Consider the following 17,547-nt stretch of genomic DNA (forward strand, 5'->3'; position numbering starts at 1 on the left):
CTACTCAGGAAGCTGAGATCTGAGGATTTCAGTTTGAAGCCAGTCAACAGGAAAGTCCCCTGAGACTTATTTCTAATTAACCACTCAAAAACTGGAAGTGGTGTGGTGGCTCAAATGGTAGCACCTTAGCCTTGAGCACAAAGAGAAGGGGCTCAGGGATAGTGCTCAGGACATGCGTTCAAGCCCCATAACCAACAACAACACAGAAAGCATAAGTAGGAGCATTAAAATCTAGTCTTCCAAAAATAAGACTTCATTAGAAAAATATCTAAAAGTGAGTAATGGACTGGAAGGATGTGTGTGTGTCAGGGGAGCATTATTGAAGTATTAAGTGCCAACTTCTTAAGCACAAGAGCCTCAGTCCAAGACCTAGTAATTCAGGGAAATAATTTAGAAATAAATAATAATTAATAGTTGCATAAAAGTGGTATTAAATAATTTGTTTTTATTTTTCATTTTGTGTATACTATAAAGAAAACTTTAATGTTAGTGTCAAAGTTCCAGAACCTATAAAAATAATACTTAGATAATACTTTCCTGGTTGTATTTTGTTATCTTTCTTGGAAAATAAATTATCATCTCTTTTTGTTTCTATTTCTGTATTTAAGATTTCCAAAATAAAACAAGAGAGTCTTAGAATTAGACTTACCCCTTAATAAAGCAAATCAAATTATGTAATGTACTGTGTATCATCTCAAATAGGTAAACCTTAGTTTTACTTTAGTTCAGAGATTAAGTATTTACTTTATACAGTAAGCTACTTTATTTCACATGGTAATTTTCATTATAGAGAAGACAACAATCTGTTTTCTCAGAGATTCTGTTTTCTTTGGCTTTAGTTTAGTCAAAGGCTGCTAAGTACTAGGACTGTTAAGTTTCCTTAAGTTACCATCCAATACTATTATTAATAATAATTAGGAGGTACTGTGGACTGATCTCAAGGTCTGCGTGTGGTACACAGGTGCTGTACCACTTGAGACATGCCTCCAGCCTCTTTTGGCATTGGTTAATTTTGAGAGTTTATTTTCTGAGAGGACAGGGCTGTGATCATCCTTTGCTTATATCTTGAGTCACAGGTGCAGGTCACAGTGCCCAGACATTTGTTGAGATGGCATCTCCTGAATTTCCTTCTGCTCAGTCTGGCCTTGAACTTGAGAGTTCCTCATCTCTACCTTCTCAGTAGCTAGAATGTCAAGCTTGAGGCATCATGTTTGGCTTCGTAGAATTATTTTAAGGAATGTAAATCTTTAAGTCTTTTTTTCTAAGCTATATCTTAACCTAGTCAATCAAATGCTTAGTAACTTACTTGAGTTAAAAAACTCCCATTTTCAAAAAATAGGCTTATTCGTGTGTAATTGACACAGTAAAATTCACTCAGAAAGAAAATAGAGTTATCCAAGGATTTATAAAAATTTATCTCTGACACATAGCTTCCATATTGCCGTCATGACGGCACATTTCATCAATAGAAGAAGTTTCTGTTACTACATTGCAGTAAAATTATTCACCCATCCACAACCAGTGTCAGAGGACTTTTTATTTTTCCATTTTATGTATACCTTATTTCTGTTTTGGACATATGGACTCTTTGCTGTTGTGGACTGTTGCATATAAAGTTACAAAACTCTCCACACTGGTCTTGGTGTAAGTGTTTTCTCAATTCCTTTAGGTAAATACTTGGAAGAAAGATAAGTTATTAGATCTGGTGGTAAATGAGTGCTTACGTTATACAAAACTGACAAAAAGTCTTTCAAAACTTGTGGTGCTATTTTGCATTTCTGTGAGAATAGGAAAAACTTCTACTAGCTGAGCATTTTTTCCCTAATCTCTAAATTTAGTATTGTCAACCTGTTTGATTTTTAGCAATCTAGGAATTACACTTTATAAAGACATTTCTAAGCCAAGCACTTGTGGTTCACGCCTGTAATCCTGTAATCTCAGGAGGCTGAGATCTGAGGATAATGGTTCAAAGCCAGCTTAAGCAAGAAAGTCCATGAGAATCTTATCTTCAAATAATTAACAAAACAACCAGAAGTGGAACTATATCTCATGTGGTATAGCTAAAATGCTCAGAACAGTAGCCAGACTCTGAATTCAAATTCTAGAACAGGCATCCAAAACAAACAAACAAATATTTCTAATTTTGTTACCTATTTATTTACTGTAGCCATCTATACTTTTAGGTTTACTCATCTTCCCTTTATAAGCATTTTTTCTCTGCTAATTCCAAATGCATTATCATTTTGGGATTTACTTTTCCTGATTCATTTAGGTCTTTATTTGGGTCACCTGTTTATATTATAGGTAATCATGAAATAATGAATTTAATAATTTTATGTTTCTTCCCTACATTTTAAGATTTTTAATTATGCTTTGCCAAGAAGCTATTAGGTCTTCTGAGCATTTGTGAGAGTTTGATACCAGACATGTGTTCACATTGAAAATATTACCTGAACGTGTAAGGTATGATTTCATAACTTGGTTATTATAGATATGGCTCATTCTTTCCTAAACAGTGGCGAAATTCTATTCATTGTATATAATGCTTTTGAAGAAATTGTGACTGTGCTGGGATTCAATGTAAATCACAGGTGTAGCACTGACACTCTCCTTTCCATGTTGCATGCTATACACACCAACTGAAGAAAAAGCCAGGCAGATCTCAAAGCAGTAACCAAAGATACCCTTTGATTGTTAGAAACTATAAATTTATGGGCACAAAGAAGTAATAAAAGTTAGAACAAAATTAGTGGAATAGGTTGCCTCTGAACCAATCTCAGACTTCTGAACAGCTAGGATTATCTAGAATCATAGATGTGAGCCAATAACTCCCAACATGCACGGCGTTTTTCTTGAGTGCACATAATATTCCTCCTTACTATGATTCTTAAATTGATGACAGAAATTCATGGCTATAATTTTCCTTCATTCTTCTGTGTTCATGGACTGTTAATGTTATTTCTTCATTAATTAATCTGTTGAAACCAGGATAACATATAGTAAAATCCCTAATAGACATCATGTTATACTGTAATATTCTTTTTGACTTCATATCTCTCTTTATAGTTAAAGTCAGTAAACTCATTTGAGTATGCTAGCATATTTTTAAAAATTTGCTTAATTAATTGTTCCTCCATTTCCCCCTTAGGGAGTCATCACACTGTAATTGTGGTATATAATTTGTCTACTATAAAGTGAATGATGTGTTGAAAAATTAATAACTTCATTACAGTAGAAGCCTCTGTGTAGGACAGCAACACATGACTAAATCAATATGTTTGCTAAATGTTTGGGTTGTGTGAAATTTCTTTTTAATAAACCTTTGCAATTGATCACACATGCTTTATACATGTACGTGCCATCTTCATGACTTGACTCAGGTTTTTTCTTTTTTTGTCGGTCGTGGGGCTTGAACTCTGGGCTTGGGCGCTGTCCCTCAGCTCTTCAGTTCAAGGCAAGTGCTCTACCACTTGAGCTACAGGGCCACTTCTGGTTTTCTAGTGATTTATTGGATATAGGAGTCTCATGGTCTTTCCTGCCTAGGCTGGCTTTGAACCGCAATCTTCAGATCTTAGCCTTCTGAGTAGCTAGGATTACAGGCCTGAGCCACCAGTGCCCAGCGACTTTGTTCATTTCTGTACTCAAAATTATAATTCTACTTCCATTTAATAAACAATAGCTATGGTATGATAATCAAAAGAAAGTTTGGTTGACCCCCAGCTCAACATAAATCCTCAATAATATTTACTGAAGAACTAATCAAAATGGGATTTGAATGTATTTAATGAATTTAATTAAAATAAAACATTTAGAGACATGCTTATCAATGCAAAGATATTACCTAAAGGTGAAACAATTTTAGGTGAAATATGATTCTTTTTTTGTTTTTCTTTTTTTGCAAGTCCTGGGGCTTGAACTCTAGGCTTGGGTGCTGTCCCTTAGCTTCTTTTGTTCAAGGTGAGCACTCTACCACTTTAGCCATAGTGCCACTTCTGGCTCTTTTGAGTAGTTTATTAGATCTAGAGTCTCATAGACTTTCCTATCCTGTCTGACTCTGAACCATGATCTTCAGATCTCTGCCTCCTGAGTAGTTATGATTACAGGTGTGAGCCACCAGCACCCAGCTCAATGAAATATTCATTCTGAGTAAAACCATTTCATTAGTTGGAAATAGTCAAAATGTCACTCAGTTAATCTGTTCTCCCTCCACTGCCTAACTGCAGTGACTAATTCTATTTCTAGCTCATGACAGACATTAAGTCTGTTGAAAAAATATCAGTTTAATATGAAAACAACTCTTACATAAACATTGAATATCAATTTATAATTGTGCCAACCTTTGTAAGTAGCCAAGGCATTACTGCCTTGGTGACTAAGAATCATGTGCTTTGACTCTTGTCTCATTGACATTAGCATAGTACTTTTTATATCGAAATAATTTTCAGTGCTGTAGTCCTCAGTGACTCAGTGTCTGATTCACAGCCATCGAAGCCTAGCCATGTAGCTCCAGATAACTCAATTACTTCACTCAAACCTTAGGCTCTTTTTTTTCAAAGTATCAAGTTACTTCAATATGATATTTTGTGTATATCTATGTGTATCTACATTAAATTAACATATTTTAGACAAAACCTATCACTTCCAATTCATCTGATTGTTTTTGTTTTTATAATACACAAATTGTAAAGGGGTTCCTTGTGAAGTTTTATGTATGCATATTACATAACTTGATCATACTCAAATCCTCCATCATGCATCTTTATCCTTCCTTTTGACTTTCCTCCCATCCTTATCCATAAGGTGATTCAAAATCTCTATGAAAGAAAACATAATACTTTTCTTTGTGGAGCTGACATCTTTAACACAGTGATCTCCAGTTCCAATCATTTTCCTGTAAATGACATAATTTCATTCTTCTTCATGGCAGAATAAAATTTCATGTATAACTTGTTCTCAACTAAGTTTATTCACTAATTTTGCTATTATGAACAGTGCAGCAATAAAATTGGACATACAGCTATCTATGGAATCAGCTGAATTTGATCTATTTTGAACATATGATCAGAAAACCTAGATCACATGGACCTTCTATATTTAATTTTCTCAGAAACATCCATTCTGAATTTCATCTTGTTGGACAAAAATTATAGTCCCTCTATCAGTGTATAAGTTTCTCATTTGTCCTAGATCTTCACCAGTATTTGTGGGTTCTATAGTTATGTATTATGATATATCAATATTCTTACTATTATGTTATATAGTATTATATATTATTATAGCTATATTATTATTATTATCCTATTAATATTTTCTTAAAGTGGCTCTACAATAGGGCTACAGTTTGACATGTATGCAAAGGGCATCTTGAAATGATAGCCATAATGAATTGGGTAAGATCAGATCTTAATGCCCTTTTGGCTTGCACTTCACTGTTGAAATGTTTAATGTGTTTATTGGATATTTTTATTTCTTAATTTGAAAATGTCTGTTTCACTGCATTGTCCATTTTATTAATTGGATTCTTTCTTCTGTTGCTTAATATTTTTAGTTCCTGAAATAATCTAGATAATACTGCCTTATCAAATGAGTATTTGCAATGATTTCTTCCATTCCATAGTCAGTTCCTTCATTCTCTTGATTTATTTTTCCCTTTGTGTAAAAGACAAATTCTCTCAAGAAACATATTGTAAAAAAGGAAGCTTCTTTAATAAAGGGGTACTTGGAAAACTGGATATCCACATGTAGAAGACTAAAACTAGATGCCTCACTGTGTACAAAATCAACTCAATATGATTAAATAAATTAAGGTAAAACTTTGGATTTTAAGACTAGAGGAAAACATACGAAAATACTCAAGATCTAGTAATAGACAAGATGTTTTAAGAACAAGAATTGACAACAGAACTGGAAGTTAAGAATCTTCTGCAGTGTTCAACTTTTTAGCTAAGGCTTGGTGTTGGTATATGGCATGTACTGTGTTATCCTTAGTTCTTTTGTCATGATGAAAACAAATAGCTGAATGTTTTAAATGTCTAAGAAATAAGATGACAAGGAACAATAAAAGCTATTTAATTTCTTAGTTGTTAATGAAATAATCAGATTTTTGAACTGCAACATCCAGAAACATGGCAGTGCTTCTGATGAGAACTCACTCACTTCCTTTGATCCATATATGAGTAGCTAACAAGAACCCAGAACACTGTAAAGATTAGAGGACAGAACAAAATTGTATGTTTAATATCATGGTGTTTTCTTCTACTAACTATGTTGTTCTTAGAAGATAGATGGCTTCCTCAGTCTATTTGAACTACTAGAGGTAATACCTTCAAGTAGGTGAGTGACTTCTAAACAACAGAAAATTCCTTCTTATAATTCTTTTTTTGTTTTTGTTTTTTGGTTATTTTTATTTTTTTATTGTGAAAATACCGTACAGAGGGGTTAAAATTACATGAGCAAGGTAATGAGCACATTTCTTATCAAGCATTGTTGCCTCCTCCTTTTGTTTTTGTTTTTGTTTTTATTGTGAAAATACTGTACAGAGGGGTTACAATTACATGGGCAAGATAATGAGTACATTTCTTATCGAGCATTGCTGCCTCCTCCTTTGTTTCCCCTTCCCATCCCTTCCCATACTCCCCCACCCTCCTACCCGATCCTCCCCACTCCACCCTCCCCCCCACAAAGTTGTAAAGTACCCCCCACCCCCTCACCCCCCTCCAAAGATGTAAAGTTCGTTTTTCAACATAATGACTTGTACATCTCATTGTTGCAATGGGTCCACCTGTATCCCTATTTAAACAACTTGTTTTTTCCCTTCCCCTACACAAATTATATCAATATCAAAAACAGTGAAAACAAGGGTTATACCGTGGTGGAGGGACATACAAAGCAACAAAGACATAATTTTATAAATATGTTAGAGACAATAGTAAGAAAGAAAAACCATTTGAGTCCTTATCTTGGGTTCATTTCACCTAACATTAACGTATCTGACCGTTTCTGCTTGTCTCAGACATATACTAGTTATTGCAAATAAGGGAAACCCTGAGACCTATGTTTCTTTGGTCCTGGCTTACTTCACTTAATAGAATTTTTTCCAAGTCTTTCCATTTCCTAACAAATGGGGCAACGTCATTCTTTCTGATGGAGGCATAGAATTCCATTGTGTATATATACCACACATTTTCTTGATCCATTCATCTACTGAGGGGCATCTGGGTTGGTTCCATATCTTAGCTATGGTAAATAACGCTGCAATAAACATAGCTGTGCTTTATAATTCTTTAGAAGCTGAAAAGTTCCATCTCAATACGCTGGTGGATTGGATGCCTAGTGAAGGTCTAATTCATAGGCAGCTATCTTTGAGTTATAGCCTTACCTAGGAGAAAGAACAAGGTCACTCTTTGAGTCTCTTTCATAAGGCCACCAGTTTCATTCATGAAGGCTCCTCTGTCATGTCCTACTCACTTCTCAAAGGTTCATCTCAAATACAATAATATGATTGCTAGAGTTTTTAATATATAAATTTGAGTGATACAATTATCCAGTGTAAAGCACCAGCCTTCTAATAATTATTTTTGTCTTATTCACACTAACTGTATTTGATCATATTCTCTACTATCCCTAGTGTAATTATTTCTGTGCCTATTGTCTTAATTTCAGAAAATCAAGTACATAGACGTGGATTCCTTTGTGTGTGTTTATGCACAGACATATTTCTGTAAATTTGGTCAATGACAACACATTAATATTCACATCAACTTGTTAACAGGTGTTAATAGTACTATGAAAATAATATTTTATGCACAGAAACCTTGTTTCACATGACATGTAACAATTATTTTAAAGTGACAGGTAACTGATAAACACTTCAAATTTATTATCTCATTCTTTTTGACAGGTGCATCTGGATTTGGGAGATTAGTGAAGCATTCACACTATTTTTTTAATTTTATTTTCTTGTAAAGACGCTGTACAGAGAGTTAATGCTGCCTGTCATTACTTACCTTAGACATTCCACCATGAAATACTCTAACCAGTTAGAATACTTAACTAACTGTACTTAGTGCTCTGTTCACATGTCACTACTCAGTAAGACCGTTCTCAAGTGTTCTGTCAAAGAAACATTCCTAGATACTCAGCTTTTGTTTCTGATGTGTTTGCTTCACATTGCTTGTGGAGGCATGAAATGATTATTTAATTGTTGTTTATAATGTAATACAGTAAGAAACACATGAAAAGATTTTCTTCTTAATTTTAAGTCTTCAATTAGCCATTTCAAAGGAGTGAAACACTATTTGCTATGTTATAGGTGTTTGCTATGTTATAGGTAAATAACTTTATTGTTTATTGGATTGAAGTTATAAAACATTCCCCAATACTTGTTTTTATTCTTGCTCCACTGTTTTTTTGGCTCATTTTATAAGCTAAAATATTTTCTTTAAGTATCCTTTGTCTTTTTATTTTTAGTTAAATACTGAAATTATTTCTGGGTTGTAACTGACTATGTTTAATTTAGAGGACTTATTTTGCTTATTTCCTCTATATTAGTATACACTCTTGCATGTAGCAGATTTTCTAAAAAAGATTTTTACTTATCTCATCTATACATAGACCAATGTATTTGATTATTATGCATCCTTCATAATGCCTAACGTTTTCTCACTTCCCCTTCTCCCTCTCATGACAGTGTTACAATCATATTTTATCTATTATTAATTTTTATCTATTATTAATCACCTCCCTATCTATCTATTAGGTATCCATCTGTCCGTCTATCATTTATCTGTCATCTATCTGTTTATCATATATCCATTTATCTATTCACCTATCATCTAGCTATCTATCTTTTATACATGGTTGCAGTACATTTCTCTTTCACATATTTCCATCATGAATTTTCTTTAGAATCCAGCGAGTAATTAAAGTGTCACCTTAGATTAAACATAAAATATTTGACTCGAAGATGGCAATGTCAGCTTGAAGAGATATCTGACTGATTGAATTTGGGTGCAGTAAGAAGAAATCTTTAGAAGGGATTATTGGGCACTGGAGAAATATTGAGGTGATTCTGAGTAATTGACACCTTTATGCCAATTGTTCTTTAAAGGCAGATCCCTCAATCCCATCATACATGTAAAAATATACAATGAATATGTACACACATGCACACACATACATCACATGCAAGCCATCATCCTAGCAAGTTAAAAGTGATATTTATGAATTAGATAAAAGAAACTTTCACAATAGTCTTAATTACTAGATACTGAATATGTCACTTACTTAAGTGGTTATTTCTTAATGGCAATAGAACTTCACAGGAGCCATGTCAAATCACATAGAGACTATGTGAATGGAGATGCCAATAAACCCGATTCAAATCACATAGAGACTATGTGAATGGAGATGCCAATAAACCCGATAGGGCAAATTAATGAAATGGGAAAAGCAATTAATTGAGAATACACAATAAACAAATTGGAATCTTGCAAGTCAAGAGTAGCTGTTGATTCCACATTGATAATTTGATATAGATTATATAAATATCCTATTTCTCCTCAGTTATACATTTCCAATTTCTTGACTAAGTTATTACTGTTTTGAAAGAAAAAATACAACTTCAAAACAATTCATATTTTCTCAGACTAACATTGTGGCTAGCACAAAGCAGACAATACTTGTGCTAAATTCATAGGAAGGAATGATCAACCTTAGTCATTTGAGGGCTGGGTTTTTCTAAAATGGTGAGGTAATAACTTCTTTTTAACCACAACACCGCCTTGAAAGCCTATCACTGTGTTTTATCTTCCTCTTTTCTCTCCTGTGTAGTTTTTATTCTGCACTCTTTCCAATGCCCTCAGGATTTCTTTCACAGGCACATTTGGAACCTGGCCATTGGTGTTGCCAAGGCAATATGGAACTTGGAGATTTAGTGCTCAATTTTTCCTGCTTTATTTCCCCCTTCAGAAAGTACTTTCTCTCCCAGATCACTGACATTCAAACAGGCCCTACTCCAATTTTAAAACAGAAATGGAGGAGAGGTAATCAGTAAATTGAAATAACTCTTGTGAGTCAGGAAAATAAGACAAAAGAGCATTGAAATCTCTAACAAATTTCGGTAAGCTTTTAAAAAGTAGTTTAGATTTTCTTTCTAAAGTTGTTCTCTGAAAACTTTAAATAGTTTTTGTATTCAGCATTGAAAATATGCATGGTAGATGGATGATGGTAAATAGATGTTAGACACACATATGAGTACATATATATGCACGTACGCATGCATGCTCACACATGTGCACGCTCTCTCTCTCTCTCTCTCTCTCTCTCTCTCTCTCTCTCTCTCTCTCTCACACACACACACACACACACACACACACACACACACACACACGGGCCTGTGGGAATGAAGACGCTAAGACTACATTTCTGAGAGAAAGTCAAGGCTTATGCAAGGAGGGAATAAATCACTCAGGGAATTAGCAATACAAAGCCTTCCCAGAATAAGCTCAACTCAGCTGCCTCTTGTCCCTCTACCAATTCCCTTCAGTACTGGGGTATTTCTGAACAGCTGAGATTAGTGGTGTTACTCTTATAACTAAACCAACAAATGACAGAAGTATCTAATCATAGTTTGATGTAAGTTCTAGTAGAATTTTATCCTTTGGGAGAGCAAAGCACTCCTCTACTATGCGTGCTAAAATTTTTCATCATTCAGGTGAACATTAGGTTAGAATCAGATGTGTGCACAGATAGAAAAGCATCGCGATATTTGGAGAGGCCTCTTCCTCTTTAATTTGTGCCCTCTTAGAAAAGGCTAGTCATGCTGACCTCCTCTTTGTTCTTCTGTTCCAGAGTTGAGATGCAGGAGTCCAGTCCCTGGTGCTTAGCTTTCTCATAGCTGTCATCGGACTTCTCTGAGAGACCATAATTTGAGCCTAACTCTGCCAAGTCTGGTTGCCCTGTTCACCTCTTGCTAAACAAGCTCATCTCTCAGCCTGTTGTTGAAAACCCTCCAGCTTCAGATATCAGCCTTTCCAGAGAACCTCTCTTTCTAGTCTTCTCTTAGATGGCAGCTTGAAACAGCTACATTCCAACCCACTGATATCAGAAATGAAGACTGGTAACTCAAGCTTCGTACTTTTACCATATTGGAGGTCTCTTGACTACCACTAACAAAAGCAAATCCGGGCAGTATACCTTGGATAGCCACCATATTGGGGGCTATAAATGAGGCTCAGAGCACTTGAATTTTTGTGGCATGGCTTAGAATAAATGATGTCAGAATATGATTAATCAGTTGTGTTAATATGTTCTTCTTACATAAAAGAGTCTATGTCTTAGAGGAAAGATTAATTTGATGGAAGGAAGTTGTGTGTTTCAGTCTGTGAATGTCTACGCATGGGAGTGGTTGACAAAGGTTCAATACCTATTTGAAGATGATCATATAAAATAATATTCTGTGAAATAAACTCCCAGAAAAGAAAACAAGAGACATTTTTAAAGTTGCCATTGTTGCTCTTTTTGTTTTCTTTTCCTTTTATCTTGTTGGTTGGTTGATATTTAGGAGGATAAGGAAGGGCACATAAATGGTGGAACAAGGGTAAATAAATACAACAGTGGTACTCACTAGACACGATGTGGAAAATAGCTGTATGTCTACGGGTAGGGATGGGACGGAAAACCGGGAGAGAGTGACTGAAGGGGAGACGTGGTTCCAAAAGAATTGTACTCATGTACCCGATTCATGTAACTATAATCCCTCTGCATATCAACTCTAAAACAGCAGTATAAAAAGAAAAGAAGATACCTGTTTCCCTTTACTTTGAGGTAACAGTAGTACAGATGAAAATTCTGAAACTAACTTGGAACAGTGGCTCATGCTTGCAATCTGAACTACAAAGTAGGCTGAGATAAGGAAGGTCATGATTCAAGAACAGCTGGACTAAAAAGTGAACAGAATGACTGGAGTAGACTTCTTTGTGAAGAAAATACATAAAGGCTCACAGTTGTAGACTTGCAAGGTGGCAAAGTGATGGCAAATGACATGGAATGGAGATGTATATGTGTGTTCTTCCGTTTCTCTTTCTTAATAAAGCCACTAGATTCAATCATTGGAGCTCTATCCTAATGGCTTTACCTAATTTCTCAAAGGCCTCACTTATAAGCAGCACAATTGCTTTAAGTTTCCACTCTTCCAACATCAGACAATGAGGATTAACTTTCATTGCATGAAGCTTTCAGACATATCCAAACCACAACGGCAGGTAAGGAAGGAGCTGTTTTAAACTTTCCAAGTCGGAAAATCCATGAGATTCTTTTTGTTTTGGGGATGTTTTTTATTGTAAAAGTGCTGTATAGAGGGGTTAAAGTTACATGAGCAAGGTAATGAGTACATTTCCTATTGAGCATTGTTGTCTCCTTACCATGGGTCAACCTGTATCCTTATTTAAGCATTTTGTTTTATCCCTTCCCCTCCCTGAATTAGAGAAGTGCATATACAAGATCCAGGGCATTGACATCAAATACAGTGAAAACAGATGTTATAGTGTGGGGGAGGAACATACAAAGAAACAAAAAAATCACATGGTACATTATAAATACGTTAGAAACAATAGCAAGAAATAAAAAAAAGATATTTGTGTCCCTATCTTGGGGTTCACTTCACTTAACATCATCTTATATGGTCATATTTACATAGCTTTTGGCCTATTCTGCTTGTCCTAGACATACTAGTTATTGCGAATAAGGGAAATCATGGGGACTATATTTCTTTGGGTCCAGCTTACTTCACTTAATATAATTTTTCCCAAGTCCATGACACTCTTATCTCCAGAAAACTACCCAGAAAAGCCAGAAGTAGAGCTGCAGTTCAAGTGGTAAAGTGTTAAGCTTTATCACAAAGAGGTTCAGGGAAAGCACCCAGGCCCTGAATTCAAGTCCCAGGACTGGCAAAAAAAAAAAATCCTAAGAAATGAAAAATGAGAGTGACCAGAAATCACTGCATACATTTCAGATAAATATTGTATATATTAAGGTAAAAATATACTTGTAAGCCAGGCATTGATGGTTCATACCTGTAATGCTAGCTACTCAGGATGCTGAGATCTGAGAATTCAAAGCCAGGCCAGGCAGGAAAGTCCTTGAAACTTATCTCCAATAAACCACAGGAAAATTGGCCGTGGCACTGTGGCTCAATTTGTAGAGAGCTAGCCTTGAGCTGAAGAGCTGAGGGACAGTGCCCCGGACCAGAGTTGAAGCTCCTCATGACCTACAAAAAGTAAATCATACTTGTAGCTCAGGAAGGAGAACAAGAGAAGTTTACCTATGAAGTTAAATAGCTGAGTTAGATAAATTCTCTATAAAAATATAATAAATTGTTAATATATTAGGGACATAAAAATATCAATATTTGTCTTTATAGTTCTACTTCACAGTACATGTAATGACATTAGTTATCACATGCCCCCTTTGTAATGATCTCAGAATCAATCAATAAAGAACAAACTCAATTTTGCAATACCACAATTCAAATTTACCTATTCTTATTTGAAGTTGAGTTGTTTTTCCATTGCTTAAAGTTTGTGGGATAAAAATGTCTCCTCTCTCTCTCTCTCTCTCATCAGTCGTGGGTCTTGAACTCTGGGCCTGGGTGCTGTCTCTGAGCTCTTCAGCTCAAACCCAGGGCCTCATGCATGCGAGGCAAGCACTCTACCATTGAGCCACCTTCCCAGTCCCTTTATATATTTCTTACCTAAAACTCTTCTATCTAGAAGGTGTGTTTTTCAAAACTGGCAATTAAGGCCTATAGGTGAACGAAAAAGAATCTTAACAGCCTCTTTTCTCAGAAAACTAGATAGATATCATGACACTCAACAATATTTTAGAAAATACAGATGACCATTTTCCCATTTTCTTATGATTTCTGTCCATAAATAGATTACCAAGGGGTCTCCTGTGCCCTCCATCCCCACGTTTGAAAGCAGTATGATCAAGGGGGAGAGAAGGCATAGTGGGGGAATAACAAGGGAAGGGTAACAATGCTCGAGAAGAAATGTACTCATTGCCTGGCTCATGTAACTGTAACCCCACTGTATAGCTTTTTTACAATACAATAAAATTTTAAAAAAGAGAAAGCAGTGTGATAAAAAATCAAGATCAATATCAGTGAACAATGATCAAAGAAATTTGCATTTCTAATTTGTGTATAAATATTTTTGTAAAGTGCATCAACAATGTTTTAACAGTGTCATTGTAATACAAATTTCTATAGGTGCTTAATCTCATTTCCAGTGCTTACCTTTGATTGGTGGCCATGACTATGTACAATGGCTTCAAGTTGCGAAAGACATTTAGAGTACTAATTTTTCATAGAGGTCAATATACTAAAAAGGTAATTATAGACAACACTATTAAAGATCATATTGATCCCTGCATCATCAGGTATGCTACCCTGTGCATGTACCCTACCATATAACTCTAATGAAATGCCACACCCATTCTCCTAATAAATACTAATCAAGTGTATGAAAACCAGCTCTTCATCTTGTTTCTAGGCTTAAGTCCCATTTCGATGAGCACAGATTGACTGTTACCCTGCTACCAATACTGAAGATAGCAACTGCTTTGGCATATGAAGTAGATATAAGCAGAGGATGTATTTGCATAAGAAAAAAATTAACTTGTCAAACGTTTCCTCTCTGTTATCATGACTGGCATAGATTCATGAATAATAAGGCATTGTTTCCCAGTAATGCCAAACATCAATTTCCTTGCTTCTCTTTTTGTTCAGGTACATGGCTTCTCAAGATAGATATTCTGCTTCATTGGTTAGGTAAGGAACCTTAGTGTAATTAAACAATTAAAATTCATTTTCAACAAATGAGTCTACACATCCATGTACATACAGAGCAGCCACATACTTAGCAGAGATAAAGATTTAAGCTCAACTAGTCTTTAAAAATTAAATAGAGAATTAAGGCTAAAGAATATACTCAATAACAAATTATATTTTAAAGACAAATTAAGATCTCAGCTTCATAAATGTTTTGGCATACATTTTTTCAATAAATTATTTAGAGTACTTTAAGTTTATAGAACAATTCCAATTCTAAGAGATTTCCTGTACTCTATATCCAGTTTCTCTGATCAAGGTTTTATGTGTTAAAATAGAGTTTAGGGTACCGCTTATAATTAACGAAACCACTTTAATTAATTACTTTTTAACCAATGTTTACAAATTATTTATAATTTCTTAGTTTTTATCCAATTTGACTTAAGGATGCTAACATGATTACCACATCATAATTAGTAGGTACACATTATTATTATTATTTTTTGTTGGGTCTGGTCGTGGGGCCTGAACTCTGGGCCTGGGTGCTGTCCCTCTGTTCTTCAGCTCAAGGCTAGCGCTCTACCACTTGAACCACAGTGCCACTTCTGGCTTTTTTCTTTCTGCTTATGTGGTGCTGAGGAATTGAACCCAGGGCCTTAGGTATGCAAGGCAAGTGCTCTACCACTGAGCCACCTTCCCAGCCCCCACATTATTTTTTTAATATTAGACATTATTGACTGCTGGTTTGTCTCCTTTTAACATAAACTATTACATATTTTTGTTTAATTTATACTTTTGTTTTATTCTAGCACTTTCTTATTTTCGTACCACCACCAAAATTTCTTCAAATTCTGATGAACATAATGTTTCTACATTTGAGAAATTAAGAATTGAATGTTATTTTTGTTTATTATGTTTGTTTTTATGGCTGTAGCTGATTCTAGAGTCTGTTAGTTGACAGAAAAAGAGATATATTTGGCATTACATATAATAAATATATTACATATATCATCTGTATATTATATGCATTACATATATGTCATATATATCAAGATTCAGTATACTGTATAATTAAATTAATTTTGACTTGTACATTGAGTTGTGCATAGCTAATCTCATAGTGAGTAGTTCTGTAATCCTACAATAAACCTGCATTTAATTTAGAAACGCTGCATCTCCTTTCCTATGAGAAATTCTTCAGAATTTGTGCATTTATTGAATGTTTAGCTTCATATTTTTAACCATTACCATAGTTTCACTTTTCTAGAATGTTGTATAATTGGAATTGTACTATATTCAGCTTTTGGCAGCTGGTTTTTTTCATGTGGAATTATTCTTTTTAGATTTGTTGATATATTTTTACATCTTGATATCTCATTTATTTTCTTCAGTGATTTATATTCTGTTATGCGCTGTACCACATGCATTTATCCATTCACTTCGTGTCATGCTAATTACTTCCCTTCTTGGTTATTACCAAGAAAATTGTCATGAATATTTTCATCCAGTAGACACAGGAGGTAATACAACATTTAAAAAGATATTTTAAAACTTCTGGCCTCTGGCATAAGTAGGACAAAAGAAATACATTAGCATTTGAGGCTTCTTTCCTTATGAAGGATTCTATTTTAGGAATGAATAAAGGCAAGTTCCAGGAGGAAGAGACCTCCCCTAGAACTAAATTTAAAGTCAAAATAAGGAAACCTAAGGAATTGCAAAACAAAACTGCTCTCCAAACAAGATGACATACCTGTAGTTTAACATCCTACTAGAGAAACACATGATAATCATTGCATGTTAATACAAGAAAATACTCTCTAAAGGATAGCTATAGTATTTAATACTTAAACAACTATTACCATACACAAGGAGATAAGTAGGCTACAATCAATGGAATATAAAGTTAGAAAGGAAAACAAACATATGACAGATACATTGAAACCATCCAAGAAAGGTTACAGTAACGTGGCAAAATATTTTACTGTTACTATAATTATGTAATTATTTAGGAAATGTATACAATCTCAGTGCAGTCAAGGTATAAGACTTCTGAAGCCATAATGGGCTGGGAAGGTGGCTCAGTGGTAGAGCTCTTGCCTTGCATGCATGAGGCCCTGGGTTCGATTCCTCAGCACCACAAGCAAAAAGAAAAAAAGCCAGAAGTGGCGCTGTGGCTCAAGTGGTAGAGCACTAGCCTTGAGCTGAAGAGCTGAAAGACAGTGCCCAGGCCCAGTTTCAAGCTCTACAACTGACAGAGAGAGAAAAAAAAAAAGACTTCTGAAGGCATAAGATACAAACTGGGAAAACACATTACCTGAATTCAAATAATTCACTTGATAAGATTGGCAGGATATATACACAGGTAGAAGTCCATAAGAATTATTTAAAGAAAACAACAACAACAAAACAAAACAACAACGAAAGCTGCACGATGGTAAGTATGTAATATATTCTGGATCTCAACCTCAAGAAAAATAAAGTACTAAAATGCTGTGATGTTTATATTCATCATATTGAAAATGATGTAAAAGTTAAATATCAAAGAATAAGCATTAGAGCAAACATTTTCAACATTTAATACATTTTAACATTTAATAGGGTATTAAATTAAATGATTAATGAGAGACCTGGAGGGAGAAAAAAAGAAACATAATACTTACTTTTCTTCAGTCAACAATCTACAGATTAATTATTTCTAAATATATGTTATTTTGTTT

This window comes from Dipodomys merriami, unplaced genomic scaffold (assembly GCF_024711535.1).
Source record: "Dipodomys merriami isolate MVZ:Mamm:240054 unplaced genomic scaffold, mDipMer1.0.p SCAF_5, whole genome shotgun sequence".
Classification (NCBI taxonomy): Eukaryota; Metazoa; Chordata; class Mammalia; order Rodentia; family Heteromyidae; genus Dipodomys; species Dipodomys merriami.